Raw genomic sequence first — 11144 nt, forward strand, 5'->3', positions numbered from 1 at the left:
CACATTCCAGACACACACCATCTTCTGTGTGAAAACTTTGCCCCTTGGGTCCCTTTTAAACCTTTCTCTTCTCACCCTAAACCTATGCCCTCCAGTTTTGGACACCCCTATCATGGGGAAAAGATCTTGGCTATCCACCCTATCCACGCCCCTCACAATCTTACAAACCTCTCAAAACCTCAGCCTCCAACGCGTCAGGGAACATGGCCCCAGTCTATTCGGCCTCTCCCTCTGGCTCAAACTCTCCAACATGCTTGTAAATCTGGAAAATTTAATCAGGCTATTTCCACACACCAGGATTCACCAAATATTTGGAATGAATGATCAATTAGTCTGTTTTTTATGTAGTAACAAAGCTTCCTGGCTTTGTTAAATAGTGGCATGGGGTACAGCCACCTAAACACAAAGACGTTTACCAACTGTGCTTTTTGGTCATTCGCATAGCAACAAAATTCCTCTTGATAGGAGTGAGATTAGTGACTTTAATTGTCAATAAAAAGCTCATGTCATCCCCTTGCAATCAATTCCCAAAGTCTATCCCATGTTGGAGCACTTTCTAACCTCTGTTCAACATTTAGCTTTTTTCTTATTTTGAATGCATATCCCCTGCTATTGTTCCCATTTAACTTTTTATGCCCTTTACCATCTTCTGCACTCATTACTCACCTCTTACTGGAGGACACCTTTATGAATTGAATGCTTATTATTCCCCCTATAATCCATACACAGAAAGAGCATCAGACTGACACTTCATGTTAATTAGCCACATCGATATTTATGAAGTTTGAAGCAAAAGAGTGACTCATTGCAGAACAGGTTCGTGTGTTAGAATCATCCAAAACCTGTGGAAAGACTAGGATGCTTTACATTCTAACGTGCTATCAACATTTGGCTTCCAGGCAAGAAGGCCCTGGCCATTGGTTCTGTAGTCTGCCTAGTAGTAAGCCAAAATTCCTCACCCAGTCTTACAAAGACAAAGAAGATTTAGCAACGTCATGTAACACTAACACCCGGTTAGAACTCCACAACAGACGTCGTTGCTTTGGAACTCATGACCCCATTATTTCAGATCAGGACCCCTCCAGAATTTTGGACTAGGTAGGGGAGGTTCCAACTCAAAATTTAAGAAGACCCCATCTTAAAGAATCCTGTGATGAGGAGTTCATTTTTTAGAAGCATGCAGGCTGAGTTTGAACAGTGGAGCTGGGAGAATAGACAAATATTCTTGATTCTCGTTTAGCATGTCTGAGGAACAGAGTGTTTCTGTGGAGGTTAAATACTTCACAATAGGCCACAAAATATGTACAATAGGTTTAATGACCTGAATGGTCTCTATGCTTTCTTACTTCCCAGAAGGGAATCTCTCCCCTCAGAACAGTTTGCTGCTTTACTGTTGTGGTTACACAATATCATTTGGGTTACTCAGAATCCTGAAACGTTTGAAATACAAATGCATCCATTTCCAATTATCTCAAGCTCTCAAGGAAGCAAAATATCCCGAAGTATTTCACACCATGATCGTCAAACAAAATTTAAAACCAAGAAAGATTTGGTCAATGACAGAGGTTTCCTGGTGCTTTCCAATGGGAAAGGTTGAGTGTTTTGAGGTGATTTCAATGTGTGGGGTTAATGAAATGGTGGGTACATGGAAGTGACCCAGATTTGAGAGATGCACAGGTCCTGGAGAGAGGGGTTGGGCTGGAGGAGATTACAGGTTTAGGGAAGGGCGAGGCCGCGGAGGGACTTGAAAACAAACACGAGAATTTGAAGACGGGCTCTCAGCCCGTTATGGCCTCAATACAAGTCACTGAGCACTAGGGTAACAGGCAGGGGTAGAGTCAGGAAATATCTTTCCTCTTCTCCAGACAACGGCAGGTTCCCTGGTGATAATTCTCCAAATCACAGCAACATTCCTTGGCTTTTCACTTTGGGTAAGGAATGGAGGCAGGCTTCGAGTCAACATTAATGGAAGCAGGTTAAAAATCACACCACACCAGGTTATAGTCCAACAGGTTTATTTGTAAGCACTAGCTTTCGGAGTGCTGCTCCTTCATCAGGTGACTTACAAATAAAAGAACAGAAACCAGCATATCCCATTATAAAAGATAAAAGTTTTAAGCTAAGATGTATCACATCTCCATGACACTGGATTCCTTTGGAAATAAATTCTACGAGCATGATCTTAACCTCCACAACTAACTGATGAAGGAGCGATGCTCCAAAAGCTAGTGCTTCCAAATAAACCTGTTGGACTATAACCTGGTGATGTGTGACTTTTAACTTTGTCCACCCCAGTCCAACACCAGCACCTCCAAATTAATGACAGTAAGTATTGAACTCTTTCCTCGTGGTGTTCATCTGATCCACATCCGACCGTCTAGTCAACCACAGGCACTTTTACAGGAATGGAAATACATTATCTACATTATAGAGGGGAATAGGGTATTATTACAGAGGCGGATTTTACAGTGATGGAGAGGATATGGGATGAGAGACTCAATGAGCAGTACTTCCAAGAATGCAATGGCAAAGCTGACACATTAAATTTAGGCAAAGGTCGGGGGGGGGGTTGTCCCATCATACTTAGATTATACAACAACTATAGTTCGTTATTTCCATAATAATATCAACACAAATGAGCACCCTAATGGCCCAGACCCATGTGATACTGAGCATTAAAGACCACAAGGGGTCCCTGGAATATTTGAATTTCTACAGAATGGACATTGTACTTTGGTGTCAGTATTGAACAGTAACAGTGGGACCAGTTAAAAATCAATGATTGAGATGGCCTGATAGAACGGGAGGAGTGGGAAAGGGAAATTGTCAGCAGAGAAATAGTAATATATCCTTAATGGATATGCAGTAAGATCTCCATCTCCAAACAGTCATTCCATCCGCATGCTGTGAAAATCAGAATGCTAATTTTACGGGTTTTTCCTGGTCCAATCACACATCCCAAAGCTGGACTTGAACAAACCTTTCATGGTGTTTCTTCTGCTTAATGTCCTCACTATTAGTAGCTCCAACTTGCTTTCTGATTGTCTGATTTGCTTTGTTTTGCTATTAAGAATCTTCTTTTTCATACTTACAGCTATAGTACTGGCATCCGGCTAACAGAAAAATTGCCCATATTTGACATAGCCACAAATATCAGGATAAATCGAGCCCCGACAGGATAAATTATCACTCTATCAGCCTCCTTTCAATCATAATAAAACAAGGCAAGGGGACATGAGCAGTACCATTGAGCATCAATGACTCACCGATAACCTGCTATAGGCACACAGCTCACATTTCACCAGAACCTTTTAGATCCTGACCTTATCACAGCCTTGGTGGTGATGTAGATGTGAGAGCTGAATGTCAAAGGAGATGCAAGAGTAACTGCCCTTGATAATAAAATAGCAAGGAGCCTGAGCAAAACTGAAGTCAATGGAAGGTCAGGAACAATTACGTTGAATGCCATGGAAGATGGCTGTGATTGACAGAAACTAGTAATCACTGTCCCATACCAGGAGCTACTCAAACATTAAAAAAATTTGCAACTTCATCTCACCTTTCAAAATCTGAAGTTTTTACTTAAGCATAGTGAAATTTAGGAACGATTTTTAGGTATTTCATCAATATGCTCCCCACGACCAGAAGGTCAGGATGTGGACTGACAGACAATATCACAATCTACAACTCTATTCACAATCCTCTGATAATAAAATAATTCATGCCAATCTACAGCAGGACCCGAACAACATCGAATTCAGGGCTTAGAAATGGCAGCTATCATTTACTCCTGATTTGGAGGAGCCGGTGTTGGACTGGGGTGTACAAAGTTAGGAATCATATAACACCAGGTTACCAGGTTTAATTGGAAGCACTAACATTTGGAGAGCTGCTCCTTTATCAGGTGGTTGTACATTTACTCCAGTCGCCACCAAGTAACAACCCAAGTTGAACATGAGAAAGACTCCACTTGCTGGAAAGATCAGTCCAGAAGCCAGATCGACTATTCCCCATCAATCTGGATTGGTTCAGCTACTACAGTATACAAGAGGCTTGAGGGCATCCACGACAGAGCAGTTCCCTCAATTAGTGCCATTGAATACAATGTTTCACAATCTATCACACTCTGGCTGCTATATGTGTGATCTTTCAGACAGCAATAATCTAGCAAATTTACTTGAACACCTCCTTAACCTGCACTTTACCAGTCATAGAGATGTATAGCATGGCAACAGACCCTTCGGTCCAACCCGTCCATGCTGTCCAGATATCCCAACACAATCTAGTCCCACCTGCCAACACCCAGCCCATATCCCTCCAAACCCTTCCTATTCATATACCCATCAAAATGCCTCTTAAATGTTGCAATTGTAACAGCCTCCACCACATCCTCTGGCAGCTCATTCCATACACATACCACCCTCTGCGTGAAAAAGTTGCCCCTTAGGTCTCTTTTATATCTTTCTCCTCTCACCCTAAACCTATGCCCTCTAGTTCTGGACTTCCCCACCCCAGGGAAAAGACTTTGTCTATTTATCCAATCCATGCCCCTCATAATTTTATAAAACCTCTATAAGGTCATCCCTCAGCCTCCAACGCTCCAGGGAAAACAGACCTAGCCTATTCAGCCTCTCCCTGTAGCTCAGATCCTCCAATCCTGGCAACATCCTTGTAAATCTTTTCTGAACTCTTTCAAGTTTCACAACATCTTTCTGACAGGAAGGTGACCAGAATTGCATGCAATATTCCAACAGTGACCTAACTAATGTCCTGTACAGCCGCAACATGACCTCCCAACTCCTGTACCCAATACTCTGATCAGTAAAGGAAAGCATACCAAACACCTTCTTCACTATCCTATCTCCCTGCGACTGCACTGTCAAGGAGCAATGAAACTGCACTCCAAGGTCTCTTTGTTCAGCAACATTCCCTAGGACCTTACCATTAAGTGTATAAGTCCTGCTAAGGTTTGCTTTCCCAAAATGCAGCACCTCGCTTTTATCTGAACCAGGTCAAGAACAGAAAATGGCATATGAACTTCATTACCAGCGATTCACATATCATCCCATCTTGGGTGTCGCTCTGTAATGTCTATTAATTCACCAAAGCTGGATCAGGATCGATGTTCATAGACTATTGAGGTTCATAGAATCCCTACAGTGTGGAAGCAGGCCATTTGAACCTTCGAGTACATACCGACCCTCCAATGAGCATCCCACCAAGTCCCATAACCTCACATTCCCAATGGCTGACCCACCTAGCCTGTATGTTTTTGGACTGTGGGAAGAAAGCAGAGCACCCAGAGGAAAACCACACAGACACAGGCAGAATATGCAAACTCCACCCAGACGGTAGCCAGAGGATGGAATTGAAACCGAGTAACTGACGCTGTGAGGCACCAGTGCTAACCACTGAGCCACCTGCAATTCCTGATGCAACACTGCAAGACCACGGTGGTTCAATGGGTAAGCTATGTAGATAGAACAAGTCAGAAGAGCATGGGAGAGGATTAGCTCAAGGCAACCAAGAATGGTTAAAATTACATAAACGTATCTCATGAACAGCAACAGCATTCTGAGAATTAAATAAAAATTACAAAGTTATTTCTCCTGAAGTTAACTCTGAGCTTCAGCCTATGAGCTAGCTATGTGTTCCTACCCTCTGTTACTGAGTCAAAGTTACCCAATCCAACCCGTGTTTTGGAAGTAACCCAACATCCAGTAACCGAGGTGTGTCAGTACCAGTAAATGTAAACCATGAAAATGAAAAGAAATACAGACTTAAACTTTGTATGTAGACATCAAATCTGCGATAGCAACAAACTTAATAAGAACAAAAAAAACTTTCCAATAGATATTATGAAATGGACTTTGCTTTCACAAAAAAGCCGTGTTCTCCCATGACATTATAGTTGTTGCTCCATTGTTCAGCAACTTCCTTGCAACTAGAGAACTATAATAAACAAGGTCGTATTTTGCTTTGTTCGAGACAACTGAAGATAAGTTGGGCCATTCAGATTATCTTAGTTTCCAATCCTTACATGTCCCTCCCTTCCAGCATACAACAAATCTTTAACGATTCCTGGGTTTAGCACCACTGAAAAGTTACTGCACTGAAAGGAGGCATATCATGTGTGTGCAACTGAACAAACCAGCCACCCATTCTGATCCCACTTTCCAACACCCAGTCCATAGCCTTGCAAGTTACCGCACTTCAGGTGTAGACCCAAATTCCTTTAAATGATTTGAGGGTTTCCACCTCAATCACCAAACTGAGTTTATATCTATTGGATTGGTCTATCCATTCCAAGAATCTATCGATCTTTATGTTGGTATATGAAGCAAAGATTTGCCTTTTAAACTTGCAAGCCCTTATCATACTCTTTGTAATGTAATTTTCCAGATTGAATTTATCCATTTGATTAGGTGTATTCTATTCCTGAAGTTCAGAATAGTATAGCAACTGGTATTAAGGCTAATAAAATACAAACAAAAAGAATATGAAATTCAATATGCAAGTTATTCCTTAGAACACAGTAAGGATGGCAGAACAGGTGATGTACCACAGCTGCAGCATGTGGGAGTTCCTGGATGACATTTTGGTCCAGAACAAACTTATGTGCAGTAGGTTGGAGGAGGTACCTCTCAGAGTTAAGGAGCTGGACACTGAACTACACTTGCTGCAGTGCTTCAAAGTGAAGGCGGGTTATTTGGATTCTTTGCACCAGAAGGCAGTCACACCTCTTCAAGCTAGGTCATCTGATTTGGTCAGTGTTCAGGGACAGCCAATGAGGCAGATGGAGGCACCCATAGGGCAAGAGCCTTAGCCTATGAAACTCTCCAATAGGTCTGAGGTTCTTTCAGCTTGTCGAGATGACAGTGAGGGTTGTTAGGATGGAGTTTACTGACCATGGCACCAAGGTATAGGAAGCTGGCGGGGAATAAGAAGGAATGTGGTGGTTGCAGCGGACAGTACAGTGAAGAGGATTCATAGAATCCCTACAGTGTGGAAATAGGCGCTTCGGCCCAACAACTGCACAATGACACTCCGAAGAGTAACCCACCCAGACCCATTCCCCTACCCTATTACGTTACATTTACCCCTGACTGATTGACACAGCTCTCTGCAGCAAAGAGTGAGAGTTCAGACAGCTGTGTTTCCTGCATGATACCATAGCTCAGGACAAGTCGTCAGTGCTAGAGAGGAACTGGAGAGAAACCAGTTGTTTTGGTTCCGTATAGTTACCAATAACATAGGCAGGACAAAGAGGAAGTTCTTCATAGTCAGTAGTCATGATATAGGCGTCAAATTAAAAAGCAGAACCTCAAAGATCATGATCACTGCATTAATTCCTGAGCTACATGCAAATTGACATATGACAAGTCAGATTAGAAAAATCAATGCAGAGTACAAAGACTGGTGTAGATTCTGGTTCATGGGTACCAGCAGCAGTACAGGGCAAAGTAGCATCTGTACCTTTAGGAGGATCTTCAGCTAAACCATGTTGGGGCTGGTGTTCCCATCACCTGCATAACTAAGGAAATAGTGAGGATTTTGAACTCAATAGTGGGTATAAGGAATCAAACTTGGGAAGATGAGGTGAAACTTAAGGCCAAAGTGAAATGTGTTAATAAGGGAAACAATAAACAGACCCTAACAGGAAGTGATGGAAAGTACAATACTAAGGATCAGTCAGCAGATCAGATTATAATTTACAAAGACAGTAAACAGACAAAACTGAAGACTCTAAATCAGAATGTCTGTAGCATTCAACATGAAACAGATGAACTGAGAGTGCAAACAGTAAATAATAACTACAGTCTGATATCCATCATAGAGACATGGATTAAGAATTGAATCTCGAATGGTAAAAGATATTTAGATATATCAGGAAATTAGGAAAAGGTGGAGGGATGGCTCTGTTAATTCACAAGTATATTAGCACAATGGAGTGGAATTATCTAAATTTAGGAAATCAAGCTGCGCAAACAATTTGGGCAGGGGTGAGTAATGACAAAGGCAAGAAGTCAGTCAAGGGATTGAATGACAGGCCTTCCAACAGTAACCAGGTGGTACGGTGGAACATAAAGGAAGAAATAATGAGGTGTCATCAGCAAGTTAAAACAATAATAATCATGGGTGATTTTAATCTGCACACCAACTGGAAAGATCAGATTGGCAAAGGCAGCCTAAATGAGGAGTTCATAGAATGTTTTCAGGATAATTTCTTAGAACAGCATGTTCAAGGGTCAACCAGAGAGTTAGCTTTACCAGACCTGGTCTCGTGCAACAAATACGATTAATTAATGATCTTATAGTGAAAGTGCCCCTAAGTAACACTGGCAATAATATGGTTGAATTTTACACTCAGTTTGAGGGAAAGTGGGTTTGGGTTTTTGTAAAAATGTAAATAAGAAAAATTATGAAGGTTGAAAGTTGAACTGGCTGAAGGTCTTGGTAAATTAGGTGAACGGTAATACTAAACCAAAATAACAAGCCTGCAATCGTGCAAAGACAGGTGGCAGGTTAGAATATTGGATGAAATGTAAAAAATAGCAAAGGGGAAATCAGTGAATGTACTGTATTTAGATTTTCAGAAGCCATTTGACAGGGCACCACATCAAAGGTTATTGTGGAAAGTAAAAGTTTCTGGTGTATGGGATAGCAAATTGGCTGACTAAGAGGAAGCAGTGTTGATGGTTGGCAATGTTTAAGAAGCAATGTACCACAGATATCAGTGCTGGTACATCAACTGTTTACAATTTATATAAAGAACTTAGATGAAGGGAGACAAGAACAGTTACAAAGACACAAAGACAGGCAGGAAAGCTAAGTTGTAAGAAGGATATAAGAATAGGATATAAGAGTAGAAAATATAAATAGAAGAAGCTCTGGTAGCATATTGTTAGATTAAGTGAGAGGGCATAATGGACAATATTGTGGAAAAATGTGAAATTCTCTGGTTTAACAGGAAAAATATTTCTTAAACTGATCTAAATGGCAAAAGATTGCAGAGCTCAGAGATGCAGAGATCTGGGTGCCTTTGTGCATGAATAGCAAAACGTTGGTACAGAGGTACAGCAAGTCATCAGGTAAACAAAATGGAAGGTTATCATTTGGCAAGACTTTAATACAAAAGTTAAGAGGTTGTGCTTCAGTTATCTAGACAGACCACATCTGGAATACTGTGCAGAGTACTGAACACCTCACTTAAGGATGTAAATGGATTGAGGCAGTTCAAGGAAGGTTCATTCAATTGACATCTGCAACCAGATGTGTGCTTGGTGGATAGTGCAGGGCTGTATCCGCTGGAATTCAGAAGAGTAAGAGAAAATTTGATTGAAATGTAAAAGATCTTGTGAGGTACTTAAAAGGTAAATATGAAGAGGATGTTTGATCTCATGTGAGGAGCTATTTAAAAATCAGGAGTCACCTATTTAAAACTGAAATCAGGTAGAAAACAATCCTTAGGCTTGAGAGTCTTTGCAACTCTCATTCTGAAAAGTAAGCACAACATTTTTAAGGCAGAGATATATTCTTGATCAGTTAGGGGGTGACCGGTTATCAGAGATAAGTGGGAATGTGAATTTGAGGTTACATCAGATCAGCCATGATCTTTTGGGAAAGTGAGGACTGCAGATGCTGGAGACCAGAGTCAAGATTATAGTGGTGCTGGAAAAGCACAGCAGGTCAGGCAGCATCCGAGGAGCAGGAAAATCAACATTTCGGGCAGGAGCCCTTCATAAGGAATGGTGGACTAGGTTGGAGGGACTGAATGGACGACTTTCCCTACTTCCTATGCTCCTATTTAACAATCTTTAAATGGGGAGGGGGGGCAAAGGAATAGTAGAGAAGAGTAAAAGGGAAGGAGAAGATAGACAATAACTGAACTCTGGTGGTCAGTGCTCCCTTACATGTACAGTACTTCGGTTTGCCTCATGTTTAAACAAGGAAACAGAAGAACATGGGAAAACGAGGCATGGGGGAGGGGTAAGTTGCAACAGGAAGCAGGTAACACCGCGATGAATTATTTTCACAGCCAAAAACCCCAATCCTCTACTTGGGAGCAAGTTAAACAACTGTTTGGAAAGTGGCCGCTGACAGGAAGCGAAATGAACTTTAATTTTGAAGGGAGCATTCAGAAATTCCTTCGCGCGACTGATACAATCCAACACATGTTTCCGGCTGGAGGAATGCTCTCTCGATGGGTTTTTGTTTTGTTTAAGAAGCTTGCTCAGATCTTGACAAAAGTGTCCTCCCCGCGACTGATTTTACCCAGTCCCTGCAAATCCTCTCCCAGTGCAGCAGCTCCCAAGACACACAGGAGGCCGACTTTTGTAAAAAGAAAGAACATACACACACACACATCCACATAAATACAAATCCAACCCAATGCAAGCCATCCCGAGGTGGGAGGTGGTTAAATCTCCCCGGATCCCATTGCAAGAGGACCCCCTTAACCAAACGCTAATTGTCTCCCCCCACCCTCTATCCTCCAGCGCCCAGGATCCCCGGAGACCACTCACCGGCAAAGCAGAGGCTAGAATCAGGTACCCCCCTCACTCTCAGCCCCCCTTCTCCTCCTGTCCGCAGATCGGGCCAGCTCAAACCCCCGCTCTCCTCCCCCCCGGGCTCCTCCCGGGAAGCGGTCTCTCGCAGCCGAGTCAAGTTTGACAGGGGTTGGGCTGGGCTGGGCTCAGAGGCGGCTTGTCATCTTCTCCTCTCCCTCTCTCTCTCGTCTTCTTCAGGCGCGTCGAGGTCAACAGATGGAAATGGAGATGGAGCGGATTCAGAGAGGGTTCTGGCACAATCACAGAGGGAGAGGGGAGAGAGAGAGAGAGAGAGCAATGCAGCTTCCTAGTGGAGATCCTGGAGAAATACAACTCCTGCTCCAGATCACTTCACCAGGCGGAATAAGCAAAACCCTCCGCTGGATTGAAAAACTCTGATTTATGAAACGTTAAGCAAGATTGGTTTATTAAGCGCCGCGAAACTCTGATTTATTAAACGCTGTAACAGACTCTGGGTTTATTTATTAGTACAAAACTGCTTTATTAAACGCTGCAAAACTCGGTGTGATTAAGAAGTGCAAAACATACTCTGTTTTGTTATGCCCGACAAATGCTTTATTAAGCCCCCTGCAA

At 42.3% G+C, this 11144-nt stretch overlaps 1 protein-coding gene across 1 annotated transcript in view; it reads right to left on the minus strand.

Annotated features, from left to right (window-relative positions):
- cuedc1b (CUE domain containing 1b) overlaps positions 1-10887 on the minus strand; it is a 155575-nt gene extending 144688 nt beyond the window's left edge. The window contains exon 1 of the mRNA XM_060847719.1: positions 10527-10887. The gene's annotated coding sequence lies outside the window, so the exon portion shown is untranslated. The remainder of the gene's footprint in view (positions 1-10526) is intronic.
- Between the last annotated feature and the right edge of the window lie 257 nt (positions 10888-11144).

The sequence above is a fragment of the Hemiscyllium ocellatum genome, chromosome 31 (assembly GCF_020745735.1).
Source record: "Hemiscyllium ocellatum isolate sHemOce1 chromosome 31, sHemOce1.pat.X.cur, whole genome shotgun sequence".
Lineage (NCBI taxonomy): Eukaryota > Metazoa > Chordata > Chondrichthyes > Orectolobiformes > Hemiscylliidae > Hemiscyllium > Hemiscyllium ocellatum.